General features: G+C 44.8%; 1 long non-coding RNA gene across 1 annotated transcript in view; it reads right to left on the reverse strand.

Annotated features, from left to right (window-relative positions):
* Positions 1-11,240: 11,240 nt before the first annotated feature.
* Positions 11,241-18,203, reverse strand: part of LOC140843734 (uncharacterized) — a 122,200-nt gene continuing 115,237 nt past the window's right edge. The window contains exon 4 of the long non-coding RNA XR_012121741.1: positions 11,241-11,427. This is a non-coding gene — a long non-coding RNA (uncharacterized lncRNA). The remainder of the gene's footprint in view (positions 11,428-18,203) is intronic.

Consider the following 18,203-nt stretch of genomic DNA (forward strand, 5'->3'; position numbering starts at 1 on the left):
CTGATAGGGAAGAGGTTTTCATAGGCATGGTGACATAGAGACAAGCCTTGAGCACCTACTAGGTGCCAGGCACTTTATTATTCTGTTTGATTACAACAACTCTGGTGGACATATTGTTCCCACTTTGCAGTTGAAGAAATTGAATCTCAGAGAGGTTAAGTGTATTGCCAAGGTCACACCAAAGGTCAGAGACCAGGCTGGAATTTGAACTCAGGTCTCTCCAAATCCAAGATCCTCAGAATTCCTATGAGATGAATCCCCTGTCCAAGGAAGGCCAAGCTTGGAGGTTATCTTGGCATAAAGACTTACAGGGCTTTGGCAAGAAACGCAGAGGGGAGCAGGTTGGTGAGAGGCTGCAGGTCAATTTTACCTACACCCCACCCACCGTGGGGTCCCAGAGGGAGAATTTCTTAATGAGTCCAAGTTCAAGGGGATGCATCAGAGGTGAGCAATTTGTCACTGATTTCAGTTCAGGAAAGGAGAAAGGAGGGAAGGAGGGAAGGGAGAAAGAAGGAGGTGCAGAAGGAGAGGAATTCTTAATGGTGAGCAAGAAATCCTGGCTGCCAAACAATGAACTTCCCCTTTCTCTAGTCCAACAGCCACATGATTTCACCAAACGTCCCACCTGGACGATCTGGAGAGGTCCCACCAGTCACCTCCAACTTCCCTCAAAGTCTGGCACCGAGGGAAAGCATTTCAGGGCAGAGCACAAAGCTGATTCAGAGGGTGGGGCCTTCTGAGAGGGAAGGAGATGGAGAGGGCAGCGTGAATCGCATGGAGCCTTCAGGAAACTCCGAGCCCTCAAATGCCTGGCAGGGCTCCCTAGAAGTAAACTGAAGCGGCAGTGTCTGGGAGGCCGTGCTGTGAGCTGGCCCCCAAGGGCCAGAGAAGGGGGCTGGGAGAGGGCTGGCGCACAGCAGAAGGCTCTTCTCACTAACAGCTCTGTGGATGCCAGCCTCCTGCTGTCAGCTTTGGTTTGGAAAACGAATACATTTTTTTAAAGGAGTTAAGTTTGGCTGTTACTTTAAAGTGAGCAGATCTGCCTGCAAATAGTGGCCAATGTGTCTGTTTCAGAGCATGGCCTCAGCGGTCTGGGTCCTGCTCCTGGTACAGGCCCTTGTTAGTGGTACAGCCCCCAAGGATCCGTGTCTCCCTCTGAAAATGGGGAGAGGGATGCCTACAGAGTGTGGCTGTAGAGATTGGATGAGATGATGTGTGAACCCTGGCTTAAATGGCTTCTGTCCTGACTTTGGATGTGGACAGGGTCTAAGTGGGATTTCTTCTAGAATCTCAGAGCCCGGGGCGGGGGCTGTAATGGTGTCTGAAGGGCCTTCAGGTACACACTGCCGGGGCTGTAAGGAAGCCAGTGTGCAGGCGGACAGGGATGGACCTGGGCCCTGTCGGAGCAGACCGTTTCCTTTCCCTGGCGCGAGATAGCATAGATTAGCCCCGTATTACAGACAAGGGGCTGAGGCTTAGAGAGGGGTTGGTACAGACCCAAGTTCACCTGGTCACCAAGTGGTGGAACTAGTGTGCAAGCCCAGACTCTTCCCATACCCACCCGGGGAGGGCCGGACCCTAGGCTCCAGTGCCACCCTGGCACCTTAAGCAAGGGACTGTCTCTCTGAGCCTTCCTTTCCTATCTGTGAGGTGAGGGTTAAATACACTAATGTAAATAAGAGAACCTAGCAATTTCAGGTACACAGTGGTGTGTGGGCAAGATGCTCTTCTAGGTTCTAGTCTTGCCTCTGCCTCACTGTGCTGTGTGACATCAGGCAAATCACAACCTCTCTGGGCTTTAGAGCATTAGAATTTCCAGGGGAATTTTAAACACATGAGTGACTCAGCTTCCCCTCTAGAGATTCTGACTAAGTCTTGGATGAAGCCTGCACATCTGGGTTCTGCAAAGCCCCAGAGGGGGCTTTGATGTGTAAACAGGCTTGAAGGGACAACACGGGTTCTCAAATGTAGTGCCTGACCCAGCAACACATCCCTGGGAGCTTGTTAGAGGTGTGCCATCTCGGGCCCCACAGAGACCTAATGAATCAGAAACTTGGGAGGTGGGGCCGATGACCTGTTTTAAAAGTTTCCTCCAACCCAAGCTGATTCTGATGTGTGTTCAGGTTTAGGGGCCTCTGAGCTACATGCTTCTGCCGTAAGATGCCACGCTTTTCAGGCTGTGCATCAGAGAGGCAGGATGGAAGGGTAAGGGCAGGGGAAGTGTGGGGGACACAGGGAAAACAGAGGGACGGGGCAAAAGGCCCTAAGAATCCAGAAGCAACCTCGACCTTGCCCTGGGTGTGCTGGCACTGCAGCTACAAAATCTGCTAAAATATTTCAAAGGCCTCCAAGAACATGCTTCTCAAAATGGGGCATGTAGTGGGGGTGGTTGAAGCCACAGATTGAAGATGGTATGTCTTCCTGAAGGCCGATTTAGCAGAAGATGTTTTAGGAGGAAAAAAAAGTTAAATTATTTCATCAATGAGTAATTGAAAACATGACTATTAGATTAAAGCAAACAGATATGTGATGACACGAGAGACCATCTGCTTATACACTTCTAAGATAAAAGAAGCCTCAGAGACATTTTATACTTGCATCTGGGGGCTTCAGAAAGCAGCCCCAGACACCACCAGAGGGCCCGTTCTCCTTCCCTTGTCCTTGCATGAATGAATGAATGGACTGATCACATAAATGACTGAGTCCCTACCTTTTGCCAAACATCCCTGAACACCAAGGGTGCACCAGTAACAAAAACAGGCAGTCTTGGCCCTACAAACCGGTAGAGTGGAATGTGGGGTGGTGGGCCAGCCCCAACACTAACCAAATTACCATGCAAACAGACACATAGTTACAAACTGTTGTAAGTGTTCTGGGCAAAGAAAGACAAAGGAGATCTAAGGGCATATGGGGAGCAGAGCTAGAGTGAGGTCAGGAAGGGTTTCCCTGGGGAAGTGGCATTGGAGCCCAGACCTGGCAACAAGGGTGAGAAGCCTGTTCCAGGATGTCTGGGAACAACAGCATGCCCGGTCGATGGCTTCCCCACTGGAACTCTCTTTCTCTGGCATCTATTTAACCCCTAGATCAAGCCCACCCACCCAAGAAACATTTCCTGACCCATCTGACCACTCCAATCACCCTCTGAATTTCCATGTTCCCTTCTTCCAGCACCTACTGGAATCACAAATCACTCTGACTTGCTGTCATGCTGATTCCACCTTCATGCTGTTTTCCATAACCAAGTCATGCCAGTACTAGAGTTACCTTAATCATGTTCTTCCATTTTTATTTGCATTAATGCATTTTAAGGGTAAACTTTTATCTGATACCATTGTAAAAAAACTAAATAAATAATGTCATAACTGTGCATTGAGAAAAGGTTGCTATGCCATAAATAAAAGTAACTATGTGGCCTCTCTCTGTTGTACAGAGATTGGCAAATGTTAGAAGGGTGTTCCGGGCATATCAGCACTGACTGAGACTTGCCCTTGACACATCAGAAGGTCCAAAGAAGATAGAGAGGTGAGATGTGGTCTTTCTGTGGTTCATTGGCTGTCCATGGAGCTCCTGAAATAACTTCATATTCCACTAATGCATATTTTCATGTTGTTTTCAGGAGGATGTGCCCCCATAGCACTTAACAGTCGGTGCAGGAAGATATCATCATTTCAGAGGGCATTTTTCTGACTTGCCAGGACCCACAAGAGCTGAGACTGGTTGTGTCCATAATCTCTTCTATGAACTGTGCTAAATGCTTTCTTTCACATGCTGTCTCATTACTTCCTCACAATAACCCTGGGACAGAGGGAGTGTTGTCATCTCAGTTCTACAGAAGAAACTGAGCTGCAGACTGGGCTCCCCCTGGAGGCCTGAGACATGAGCGGCCCATCTGAGGTCTGGTGTGGGAGGGGTCTGGCTCAGCAGCCAGGGAGCTCAGGCCATTTGCACGCAGAGGGGTGGTTCAGGCCTGATCACAAACACATAGTCTGGTTCACAGTGCCCACTTTTGCAGAGAGGCCCCATCCCACAAAATTTTTATGAAAATAAAATGAGAACATAGTTATGAAAAAGGGTGGAAGGAAAGACAAGGTGCCCAGGACTGCAGGCGGCTGATGAACTCAGTGAAACCCACTGCAACCTGCCCTCGCTTGCTCAGCCCTTCTGTGAGTCCTCCCGTCCCTTGGGTCTCAGATACCAGACTTGCATGTACTGCCATGCTGGTCTTCACCATGTATATATGACCTGTCTACATTCATATTAGATATGTGCCCTCTATTTTGAATGCATTCATGTGGTACAAAAGGCAAAAATTATGAAACTCTCTCACCCACCTTGTCAAACACGTTCCCTTCCCAGAGACAACCACCAAAATGCTATGCTCCCCACAAAACGCACATATCAGAATCCTAACCCTCATGTGGTGGTGGTAGAAGGGGGAGCATGTGGGAGGTGCTTAGGTAGCAAGGGTGGAGCCTCCACGAATGGGATCAGTGCCCACCAGGTGAGGACACTGTCAGAAGGTGCCAGCTTGAACCTGGAAGAGGCCTTCACCAAATGTGACTGTGCTGGTTCCTTGATCTTGGACTTCCCAGCTGCCGGAACTGTTACAGAAGTAGGGTCTCAGGTTGCCTGGGTTCAAATCTCAACTCTACCACTTACTAGAGGTATATGTTGTTTATAAGCCGCCCTGTCTGTGGTGTTTTATTGCAACAGCCTGAACAGACTAAGACTACCATTGTCAGATTTCATGTGTCCTTTCCAGAGAAAGTTGACTCATGTGTATATAACCACACACACACTTTTTAAACACAAATGGAAGTATATCAGACATAATGTTCTTCCAATTGCTTTTGTGACTTAACAATACACCTTAGAGCTTGTTCTACGTCAGAATATAAAAAGCTTCCTCATTTTTTTAAGGCTGCTTTGTGTTCACTTGCCCCATTCTTCAACCTATCCTCAGCTGATGAGCAATTAGGTGGTTCCTATTGTTGATACTGCAAACAACGAAGCATGAATAACTTCTAATTATACTGTTAATGATATAACATCTTTCTTTCAATCACCTGTTTTTTTTTAACTTTCCTCCCATTCTAACCCATATTCATGAAAGCATAGGTTTGATGGACTAATTACATATTTTTCTGATTATGTTAACATAATAGATAAGAAATCCATAACTAGTTAAATAAAGTGCTCACTTGTATATAACCTATAATCATTTTGCGTAGCCCTGTGCCAGGCATTTACGATTTAGTGAAATACACCCTGGACATTCCAAATCCTTTGGCCAGGAACATTAGGCCCTTCAGAATCTGCCCTCTGCCTCCCCCTTCAAACTCATTTTCCAGATTCTAGCCTCATGGAGTCATACGCTGTTTTAGGGTTGCGCCGAGCTTGATCATGCCCCAGTAGCTTAGCACATGTTCTTCCTCTGCCTGGAACAGCATCTGTATCTTGTCCCCTATTCTCTCTTCCTTTCACAGTAAGTTCTCCCCCTCCATGAAACCCTCTCTGCCTTACTCATCCCAAACCTGCTTCCATATGCCTTGCTTCTATTCTAGAGTCAGCACACACAGCCAGTGTGGCCCAGTGGTTACAGAAGTAGGGTCTCAGGTTGCCTGGGTTCAAATCTCAACTCTACCACTTACTAGAGGCGTGAGCATGGGCAAGTTGCTTAATCTCTTAAGGGCCTCAGTTTCACATCTGTAAAATGGTGATAGTATTAACATCTACCTCCCAGTTACATTGAGGATTAAAAGTTGTTTAGCAGAGAAAATGCTTGATAATTGTTCATTGTGGCTATTACCTTTATAGTTCTGTTCTCTCTGCTATTATTTAGATTATTGGCTCCTCTTAGCTTCTGAGCTCTTTATTTGCTAATCCTGTGAGGCCTACCTTTCAAAATAGATCTCATTTCTCACCTTGCCCATAGTGACAGCTGAGAGCAAGCCACTATCCTCTCCCCACTGGACATGGGCCTCCTAATGGCCTCCAGGCACTGTTTCCTGTCTCTTTAGACTGTGCTTTCCAGGAGTCAGAGGGATCCTTTAAGACAGAAGTCAGAATGGCTCTTATCCTGCTGTGAACCACCCAGAGGTTTCCCATCATTCTTAAAATAAAACCCAAGGCCCTTACTATGGCAAAGGAGGCCTACATCATCTGCCCCGGCCTCTCTCTTCTGCTTGCTCCTCCTTCTCCAGCCATACTGGCGTTTTGATGTTCCTCAGGCACATGGAACAGGTTCCCACCCCTTTGCTCTGCCCACCTGCTCTTCCCCCAGGTAGCCACACAGCTCACCCTCACTCACCCAGGCTGCCTCAGGCCTTCCTTGAACCTTATCCAAACGACCATCACCATCCCCTTCTCCTTCTTTGCTCCAAGCACTCCTGGCTTCCTGACACGATGTTTATATTTGTCTGCCTGTCCCACTGAAATACATGCTCCATAAAGACAAGACCTTCATTTTATTCACTACTGTCTCCCTCGTCCACATGTCTGTGCCTGTCACATAGTAGATGCTCAATAAATATTTGCTGCATGAACATACAAATGAATGACTGTGGTGCCTAGTATAGGGCCAGGAACATTTCTGAGGTTTAGCAAATGTTTGGAGAATGGAGAGAGAGAGAGAAAAGAAGAATACAAGGAATAAGGAAGGAAGAAGGAAGTACACAGGATTATGTTTTTTTAGTTGTCATGTCTCTTTACTGAGATACAATTTACATATAAAATTTACCCATTGCAAACATACAGTTTAGTGCAGTTTTATAAATTTCTAGTTAGGAAGCCATCACCATCATCCAGTTTGAAAGCTCTGCTATCAACTCTTCTTACCCCTTGCTGGCAGCCTCTACTCACAGCTCCAGTCCCAAGCAACTACTGATCAGCCTTTCACTCTCTATTTTTGCCTTTTCTAGAAATTTCCTATAAATGGAATCATACATTATGCAGTCTTTTCTGTCTGGCTTTTCCCACAATGTTTCATAATTATTTTTAGGCTCACCCATGTCATGCATACACTCAAGAGCTTGTTCCTTTTCCTTCCTGGGTAGCATTTCATTCCACAGATATGCCTCATTTTGTTCATCCATTTGCTAGTTGCTGGATGTTTGTAAGGTTTCTGGTTTAGGCTATTACAACAAACGTCACCATGATTTTCATGCCAGGTTTTGGTGTGGACATATGTTTCCAGTAACTGGGGCAGATACTGAGCAGTGGAATTGCTGGACTAAAGCCTGAGTGCAGAAGATTTTGATGTCCTAAGACTCAGCTTACTTTTGGAATCTCCACCAAGGCTTGTAAGAAAATGCCTCAAACATAGTAAAGGAAAATGCACATAAAACTCAGTTTGAGCTGCAAGCTCAGCTTCAGCTCCAACTCCTAAGTACGTGGCCAATTCATTATGCCTATGTCTGCAGCCCATTTGTAGCTGTGTTTGATAGATTGTCTGTGGGGAGACAGTGAAATTTGCCAGCCTTCAGACTAACAACTGAGCCTAATTTTTCACCCAGTGATTCTAAAGAAGTTTCTTCTTGGCAGAGGTTTGGCTGAGGAACAGCTGAAATTGATTGTGGCAAAATGATGTGGGAAGAAGTGACACATTCTTTACCACCGAAAACCACAAGCGAGAAGTAAAGTGAACACAACTGTGCAGAAGCGACCCTGGCCCCCTGGGAGATTTTGGGTCCTGCCACATGTCCTGGACCCCTGTCCCCATTCCAAACTGCAGAGGCCTTGAACCCTGAGATTCAGCACCCAAGATCTCAGATCCTGCCAGGTACATCCTGACAAACCTCACCCCAGGTTTAAACTTCATTATTACGATGATGAGAGCCATCATGAGCTGAAGCTCGCTTGGGCTGCGTGACAGCGCTCGCAGAACACTCGCAGGCTGTCGCCTCCATCTCGCCGCAGACACCCCACTTTGCTTTGCTTTCAAAGCCATCACCTGGTGAGGAAACTGACCTTCAGGGGAAGACCACAGAGGCTGGAACCTCTCTGCCCCTGTTCCCAAGTTATATCCATGAGAAAGAGGAATGAAATGCTCACTGCAGCTCTTCTTAGAAATCTTTTGCAGCATAACATCAGAGTTGGTCCTAGGATATAGTTTTGGCTTAGGAAGTCAGTCTCTAATGTTCCCACCTCAACAATGCCTATTTGAAAGAGAAAGCGAGAAAGCAGACTGAATGCAGAATAGTCTCAGAGCTTGGGTAAATAAATATTCCCTCTGACAGGCTCCAGCCTCCTTGCACAGAGACCACATTGGGAAAATGATCAGTCAAATGGTCGGATTTCATAAGAGTGGTTGGTTGATGTAACAGGCGTTCGATCTGAGTACCAATCCAGGCTATCCTCAGGTTTGCTGGGTTGGAGGTCAGCAGCCTCAAGGGGACCCAGGGGCAGGAGTTGACTGGAGGTGGGGCATAGTTGGAGGTGAGAGAAAGAAGTGGGGGTCCCTTTGGCCTCAATGCTGGGGTCTGAACGCTGAGGAGATGCTGAAAAACGTGTGTGAGAATCAGAGGGCCCCGACAATACAGCTTTGTGGGACAGTGTGAGGCACATGCAGGGAGAGGGCACCATTTGGTCCACATCATAGCACAAAGTGTGGCTTCCACTCAGGCAAGAAGGTGGCAATGTAGCTGTACTCATGGGGCAGGCGGCAGGCTCTGGCTACACAACCTGCATTCAAATCCTGGTTCTGCTTCTTTCTGAGTGTCTTTGGGCAAGAAGTTTCATAGGTCTGTGCCTTGGTTTTCTCATCTGTAAAATGGATGTATTAATAATGACTATCTCCTGAATTTGCTATGAGGAATAAACGAGTTAATACATGGAGAGGTCTTATCTGGCTATATAGAAAGTGTTTGCTAAATGTTGGCTGTGTTTTGAGGTTGCTGTTACGGATTTCTGCTGTGAGAGCATCAGGTGACACCCACTCACATGCGCATCAGTGTCATCAACGTAGTTCCAGCGGAAGCTGGTTAGATACGGTCACTGAAGAGAGCCTGCAGCAAACACCCCAAAAAATCACTGGAGAGCTTATGTGAAGCCCCCTTGGGACTCCCAGCAAAATGTGGGTGAGACTTTGCTGTTACAGGGAGACCCCAAAAGCCTCTATTACATAGATGGGGTGCCAGCCAGTAGAATAGGTATTACCACTGTTAGTAATGACCTTGTTAGATTCTCAGCTGTGGGGGACTGGGAATACCTGAGTTACCCAAAGAAGAAGCTGGCAGAAACAGTCAGAGGAAATGGCTGCTGAATAGCTTAGCATCTGAGAACACAGCCATCCACACTTCCTGGGCTCAAATCCCAGATCCTCTACTTTCTAACTATGTGTTTTGAGTGAGTTAATGACATTTGTCCGTGCCTCGATTTGACTTAACTACAAGATGGGAATTAAAATAATGGTCCATATTTCATAAGGAATTTGTTGGGCTTTAAAGAGATCATTAAAATAAGGCACTGAACATGGTGTAGTACCCAGCGAACATAAGTGAGCCAGAGTTAGTGAGCTAGAAGACTAGGAGGAACAGGTGACAGAAACAGCATGTGCAAAGGCTCAGGGACCAAGAGAAGGCCAGAGCCCCAGGACTTAGTGAGAGGCAAGGCGTGAGGCTGCAGCTGCTCTGGGAAACACACACCAGTCCTGGCTTCACAGTCCTGGGTTCACAGGCTTCTCTTCACAAGTGGAGTATTGATGAGCAGCAGAGCAACTTCTGTGGCATTGGTAAATGACCATGTTTGTGTAAATATTTCACCAGCTAAAGTCTAAGCCCTTTGAGGGTAGGACCTTGTTTTTTCATCTTTGTTCCCATAGCACCTTACCGCCACATCCAGCATGGAGTGAGTGGTGAGCTAGAGTTTGTGAGATGTTAAAAGCACAGGTAAGAGCTCTAGCCCATGATTCTGGTCCAGCCGTGGCCTTACTGATTCTCTCTGGGCCCACAGCTGCAGCATGCCACTGATGCCCTGCTTCTGCTGCACCAACAGAGATTGTGGAAGTGATTAGAGATGAGGAAACAGGGAAACAGAGGCCCAGAGATAGGAAGGACACCGTTAATTAAGTGAGCAACAGAGTCAGGAAAGATCGGTGATGGATTTTGCTGTGTAACTGAATTTCACATTTTCTACCAAGCTTGCCTATTTCTTTGCAATGAGCTGGTCAGTTCATCTCAAGACTTGATTCTTACAAACCAAGCGGGATGTTAATAATAAGCAATAATAATAAAAGCAATAGTGATTATACAGCAGTGACATGAAGAAGATAGTAATCCTATGTTACAAATGAAGAACCTCAGCCTCAAGAAAGCTGAATTTCCTTGTCCAAGTCCACACACCTTGCAGGGAGGTAGCAGAGCCCAAATTCAAACTCAGGTCCTCCCCAATCTAAAACCCACATACTCATCTACTGAGAGTGGATTCTGGGAGGTAATTAAGGAGCTTTGCCTGGGAGACAAGGGTTCTGTTGGAGGTCTGGGGCTCTGCCCTCCTACCCACACAGGGAAGGCCTCCAGGACAGAAGGCTATAGGCTGGGGTGAGAACTTAGCCATCCTGAAGGTCCAAGGCCATCTGTGTGCTTGGCTATTTGGGGAAACCAGTGAAAATCTCAAATCCCTCCTCAGTGCCCTCCCTCTCTCCCTCCCTGAGGTGCAGTGGGCCTATAAGAAATGCCTTAGCTCTCACTAGGACCACTGCCGAGACTGATAAACTGAGGTCAAACAGAAACGTACCTTCATAGCTTCATAATTACATCAGTGGGAGAAAGTAGGGCAAACTCTGGGCTATGACATCACACACAGCACAAAGAATGCTGGTCCCCTTCAAGTTAAACCGCCTCCAGAGTCTCCACCACTTCCTCCCTCCCAGCCCCAATCCCCTTCAAGAGAATCAATGCTTTCATTTTTCTGGAGCTGAAATTCACATGCAAACCCCCATTACATCATAAAATCCTGTGCATCTACACAGATTTAACAAATATATTACTGTCTTTTGCATTTTTTTTTTCAGTGAAGATCTATCTTAATCCAATATTGTTCCTTCTCCATTAAGGCACCTCCTTTAAAGGCTATCCTTATAAGAACACTCCTTAAATGCCTACAATTTCATTCCCACTGTCAGATGTAGCACCCTAGAAATCAATGATAGCTACAATTTAATGAGCACCAACTATGTGCCATGAGGCTTACACAATGATAAATTATTTAATGCTATAAGTTTGGTTGCTAAAACAGAGACCTTCAAATTGCAGCAAACAATATTGAACTTCATTTCTCTCTCATTCCAGTCCAGAAGCTGCCCAAGGTTGTTGTAGGGGCTCCAGGATGTCAGAAATTCCAGGTTCCTTCTATCCTGTTGCTCTGCCATCTTTAGGTATTGCCATCATTCACCTCATCCAGGATGGTGCATTGCTACCTTCCAGCCAGCTAGAAAGAGGAATGGAGAAAAGGAATGTCTTTGTCCTTCAAAGAATGAACTTATAGATGGCATAGCTCCATATTTTCCATTAGCCAAAACTTAGTCAAGGACTATGCCCAGCTGCAAAGGAGACTGGGAATTGTGGACTTGATCCAGGTGGCATGGACCCAGTTGGAAATCAGAGGTTCTGGGTACTATAGCAGAGGATTCTGGGTATTGGGCTACCACTAGCAAAATGTGTCACATAAAGTGATCCCAAGTGAGACGGGTCCCAAGAATTTTGAACCTATGATAAGAACAGTTTGAAAATAAAATGCTCTGAGAGAACCTCACCTACACAAGGATATTCATGCCTCATTTCCAACTGTACTTAATAATAAAAAGCCAAAACATGGGACATGGGATTATTCTTTCTGGGTAGCAGGGACAGATCACAACCCTGTGGCTGGGGGTGGGTTTCCCCTGAAGAGAAAGGATGTTTCCACAGTCAAATCTCCCATAGGGTAGTCAGTCAATCCTGAAGCTGGAAATGGGGTTATGAAAATAGACCTTCACTGGGAGGGATAGGAAGTAATCTCCTCTCTGAACTGGGGACCAGTTTGAGATGCCTGGAGATATTTCTGGTGAGGGAAAGAGTAAATGTAGGCCCAGCCACGGAGAAGCAGGCTGAGAGAGGCACACAGCCTGGCAATTAAGGGAAGCTGGGGACAGATCTGGACCTGGTCAGACCTTGTAAATTATTCTGTTTTTCTTCTTTTTCAACTATCCCCAAACAGTCAGTAAAAGCTTGTGAATAGCTACGCCTTGGTCTCTGTTCTATTGTGGGGAACAAAGGCAACATGCTCACCTCAGGCTCAGGATGGGGGAGACCTGCCCCTCTGACCTTCCTCCTGCCGCAGGGCCCGTGCACACAGCTCCTGACTGGGATGTCTGTCCCCCCACACATGCGTGCACACTGCTGCTCACCCTGAGCTATCATCTAAGATGTCACTTCCTCAAGAAAACACTCCCAGGCCCTCCTAACTGTCAGCCCTCACACTCCCCACAGACTCAGTATTTTCCTGATATTCTCTCATGCCTCCCTAACTATCATACTAAAGATTTGTAACCACATATTTATTTATGGGATTGTTTCATCAGCATCTTTCTCCCCTGCTAGATTATAAATACCACAAGGGCAGGAACCACATCCTATTTTTCTCACTCCTGAATATCCAGTACCTGGGGCATAACCTGGCACATAGTAGGTACTCAGTAAATAGGTTGAATAAATGATTGAGAACAGTGCCCCACCCCTGAGACCATGGGGGTCATCAACAGAGGACACCTGCGGCCACCAGGGTGTTGACCCTTGAGCAACTTTGGCAAGGAGGCAGCACCGAGGCGGCATGAGGGGCAGGGAGGGAGGGAAACGCTGCTGATTCAGAAGAGTCCATAAGAGCCTCTCAGAAATATGTGTGGAGATGCACTGGGGCATAAAGGGCTTGGCCTGGTGGCTGTCACATCCTCCTCTGGTTTCTACATATGAAAATGTTTAATTCTCTAGCCAGACTACAGGGCAGGTGTTTTATCTCCAATTAACAGGTGTGGAAGCAGGTTCAGAAATGTTGGAAACCACCTAAGGTCACACAGTGAGTAGATGGAGTCTGAATTCAAACCCGGGTCTGCCATCTCCAAAGACTATTTTGGAGACTCATTTTACATGCCTCTTTCACTTCCCAGAGAAACAAAAGGACATGGGGAAACCCCGCGGAAGTCAATTCATTGAAATGACTTGAATGACAATTTTTTCCAGGTGATGCCTGCTCCATGAGGACTTTCCTGCTTCACGTATGTTTTCTCGGCTGAACGCACCCAGGCCACACTCTCTGAAGGCCTCTGCTGTTAGAACTTGACACTGATTACTGCCCATGAAATTAGGTTCAGTTTTGCCCTTTGGCTTCAGCAGACTCTCAGGTTTCCAAATCTTTGAAAGCAGCTACTGGGGTTCCCCTGAACTGCCTTTCTACCAGCATCAATGGGACTTTTTTCCTCTTTACTCACATAACAAGTGTGCTTTCGGGTCCTGTCTTCTGAAAACACAGCAATTTATCTATGCCCCTCAAGGATAGCATCCCAGAAGGGACATGCTGAAATGGATTCAGTCTGGATTTGCATCTCCAAAGCTTCTCAAATGTGCACCTATTTCATCCAGCATTTCCACTTCAGGGAGTTTATCTCAAGAACAAATTCAGACAGATATGCAAAGATGTCACATCAAGGATTTTTCACTGGCAGAAATGTTTGCAACAGTAAAAATATGGAAACAACTAAATATCCAGTTAGGATTGGTAAAATAAATGGAGATGCATCTATACAATGACATATCATGTAGACATTAAACAGGACAATGTGGACTTTTAGTCATGATGAAAAATGTTCGATGAGACAAGGTAGGTTCAGAAGCCAATTGCATTATATGATTTCATTTCTGTTAAAATACAGGTATATTTGTTAATTCAACAAAATGTATTGAGTGGTTGCTATTTTTCAGTGCTATGCTAAGAACACGGGATGTAGCAATAAACAAAACACAGATCGTCAATCACGAGATCACCAATCCACTGACCATTCTCTGCTGGTGATCACTGAGGCAGTGGCTCAAACTCTCTGAACCTTAGTTTCCTCATTTATCCCAAAAGGGTAGTAACATTTGGCTACAGAGGCGTGGGAAGGTCAAAAACATATGAATAAAGGGCTTAATAAATGTAGGATATTATATTTACCATGCCAAAATCTACTACTTCTTACTACTCCCAATCCACCAGGGATTACTGTGATCTTATATAAAGACCCTGAGGCTGCATCTCAAATTCTAGTCTCAACACAACCACCAAATAGCTATACAATTAATTAATCAGTCACTCAGCAAACATTTATTGAGTACCTACTGCATGTCTTATCATAGTTTATAAGGTTCTAAACCCTCCAGTACCTACGCCACCATCTGCCCTCTGCTCCTACCACTGGCCTCCCAACACTGGTCTTTGTGAAGTTCTTCAAACATGCCAAGTTTGTTCCCATTTCAGGGCCTTTGCTCTTGCTGTTTCCTCTGTCTAGAATGTTCCTCCTTTTGTATATCATGACTGGCTCCTTCTATCTTTCCACATGCAGCTGGAATATCTCCTCAGAAAAGTCCTGAGCATCCTAGGGCAACCTAGACCTGTACTCATGGTTTTATTGTCTTCATAGCATTTACCACTATCTGAAATGATCAAATTTCTTTCTGTTTATTATCTGCCTTCCTCATTATAGGACAGCAGACACCTAGTTTGTCTAGTTCACTGCTATACCCCAGCTCTTCAAGCTGCACCTGCCACATAATAGATGTTTAACAAATTGTTCAGATGAATGAGTGACTGCATGAAAGGATATGCCCAGCCCTGTGCTAAGGCAGGGCTATAACAGAGAGCAAGGCACATACAATCTTTTACAGTCACCACCTTGTGAGGCCTGGTTTCCCACTCCTCCAAAAGGGAGTAATTCTTGCCCCATTTCACCTGGGAATTTTTTATAGTTACGAAACCAGCATTCATTTAAATATGCACAAGCCCGTATCAGATCTTTTTTCCCAGGACTCTCCTCTGCTAGAGTGCTGAGTAATTATCCTTTAGAATCTACAATGGCTCCAAATTTTGATTAAACGCTTTCGTGGCTCTTAAAATTCCCGGCCAGACTCTCAGGCTGTGTTCAGCGATGGCATTACCCAGTACAGTGATTGACGGAGACAGACTCTGTCCCCCTCTTATTTTGCAGCTATTTCCTTGAGTATTTTGATCTGGCAAGAAGTATGACATTATTGATTTGCTCTGCTCCACTCACCAACTGCCTCATCTGCAAGAGCAGGGATCTTTATGGCTTCAATAATTTCCCAGAGTACAGAGAACTCTTTTATATTTTTGCTTGGCGCTTTTCAATTCTGTAAATTTTTTATGGACTCTGAGGTTAAGCTTCATCCCTTGCTCTCAGGCTCACTGGGATGTCTGCTTGTGAGTTAAGAACCTGACCCTTTTGTACCCAGTCATGTCCCCATCTTTATTTAGAGGGTGGGACAGAGGAGATTAAGAGCAACAGAATTCTAGAGCTCTTTAAGGTCTATACTTCTTTTTACTAAAAAGAAAAAAAAAGCAGCTCAGAAAGGTTTAGTGATTTGCCTAAAAGAACACAATCAATACGTAGGATACACTCTTCCGCTTCTGGGGTGATCATTAGTGCTGTTCACCAATATTTTGGTCCCTTCCTCCTGGGCACAAATTAGGAATCCCTTCCTTTCTACCATAAGACCAGATGACTTGCAGTGGCCAATGAAATTTGAGTGGAAATGAGCTGTGCCACTTCCAGGTGGTTGCCTTTAACAGCAGTCACATGGCCTATCATGCCTTCCCACTGCCAGATGGTGGAGGCTCCACCTACCTGCATCTCTAGATGAGCTCAGTGATCTGAGAATGACATGTAGTGTAAGCAAGAAGTACATCTCTGTCATTTTAAACATTTAAGATTTGGGACTTTTTGTTACTACACATAATCTAGCTCATCCTAACCAATACAACCTCTAATTTCAGAGTCTCCCAGGCAAGGTCATCTGGAAATCTCAAGGAGATAATTTTGGCTGGATGATCTTGAAGATCTGGACAAAAGGAGAACCTGGAAAATGCAGTTGTTTCAACATGCATTTCCCATGTCTATACATTCAAGGTCTAGTTTTGTTTAGTTCAGGAGTTGAGACTATGAAGCAAAGAAGAGCCCAATTCATTAGGAAAATATTCAAATCCCTTCACAACTTGATCCTATGCTTCCTTTCCAGCCTCAACTCTCTGAATCCCTCCCTTACCCAGACACTATGCTTCAACATCATTAACCTCTTTTCCTGCACACATTTATCATTTCTTTGTTTGCATGGTCATTCATTCAACAAGTATCCATTGGGTTTCTGGTATGTTCAAAATGTGTTATGGACTTCATTGGATCATTCTGTTCATACGTTTCTCATTCTCTGAATGTCCTGCCACCAATCCCCAGCATTTATTTACAACACAGTTAACTTCATTCATGTTTCAAGATCTAGATCAAAATCCATTCTATTAGGAAGGCTTGTCTGATACCACTTTTTCCAAAGCACATTTAGCCTCCTTTTCTGTGTGTTTATGACACTTTTTATGTCTTTCTTTTACTTACTGAGCATATGGTCTATAATTACTGGTTCACATATTTATCTCCCTCACTAGAGTGTGAGCTCTGTGAGGGCAGGAATCACACCTCAGCCATCTCTGAAGCTAATGCCTGGCTCATAGTCAAAGCCCAAAAAATATTTGATGAATGAATGGATGAATGGTGTGATTCAATCTCACTATTTCTGATTCTGCTTCCAACATCCCAGGATCTTAGCTCTCCAAAGGGGAAAATGGCATCCAAAGTCCCAGAAACCTGGCTGAGCTGGACCTTTGGGTGTTTAATTTATAAATGTACCTGCTTGGGTTGGTGGAAATGGGAATTTGTTTAGCATCTCTGTGCCCACCTGGCCTGGGAGAAGCAGAGATTTCATGGATGTGCTAATAAGTCTGTGTGATAGATGGCCAAGACTGGCTTACTTAGGGGAGCAAATGCTACTTAATGGGCAGGAATCACCCTCTTAGAGGCCACAGAACATAGCTATGGCAGTGGGGATGTCCTCCTTCTCTGCTTGTGTAAATCATATGCTACCCTCATGAGCCCAAAACTTGATCCCAATGCTGGAGCATAATAATACCAGGCTGTACAGCAAGGTCTGTCATTCTGCAGCAGTATCAGCACCATCGATCTGTGGAAGTAACTCCAAACCTGCTGAGCTGTCAGAGGCCACCTCCCCCTCAGCTTGTGTCTGCACAGGGCCTGGGCTTTCTGTGTTGGTTTCCTCAACCACATTTGACATAATCCATATTTTCCACTTTAAATATTTATAGCAAACTTGTACGGAAAAAGTTTGCTTTTCAACAGGCCCTCTAATTTCATTTAGCAGTGAAGGTCAGAGCAATGAATGTTCTGCAAAGGCATTTCTCTACTCATTTTAAGCGAATGGCAACCAGAATTGAGGGCAAAAAACTGAGAATCATTTTATGCAGCTGTGTTCTCCATGCTCTCCGCTACCAATCACCTTAATGCCCCTGGTAAGGGGAAAAACATCTGCAAAATTACTTTTTAATATATTTATACCAGTAAGTTCAGCATATCTATGTTTAAAAGTATATAGAAGAAAATAGGGACACCTTTAATCCACCAGTCAGAAATAATGATTATTAACAATTTGGTGTCTAGTCATTTAAATCTTTCTTCCAAAAATGGATATTATTTCTTACTAAAATGGATTGCATTATGCATACTGTTTTGTGACCTCTTTCCTAATTATAATTATAATTCTAGTGTGGAGATCCTTCTTGTGTGGGAGAGTGTGCATGGGTTTGCCTAATGCACATAATTTTTACTGGCTGCATAATATTTTGATATATAAAACTATCAAAGATCATTTATCAATACCCTATCACTGGACATTTAGGTTGTTTTTACTTGTTCATTATTATCTTAAAAAATAACTTAAATATGTGATAAATGTCCCTCTACAGATAGATGAGCACTCTTCACTTATGATTTCTTTCATATAAGATTTTTTATGTGGAATTGCTGTTTCAAAGGATATGGGTGTTTTGAAAACTTTTGACTTACGTTGCCCAAAAAAAAGGAAAAAAAGAAAGAAAAGAAAAAAGAAGGGACT

This window comes from Manis javanica, chromosome 10 (genome assembly GCF_040802235.1).
Source record: "Manis javanica isolate MJ-LG chromosome 10, MJ_LKY, whole genome shotgun sequence".
Lineage (NCBI taxonomy): Eukaryota > Metazoa > Chordata > Mammalia > Pholidota > Manidae > Manis > Manis javanica.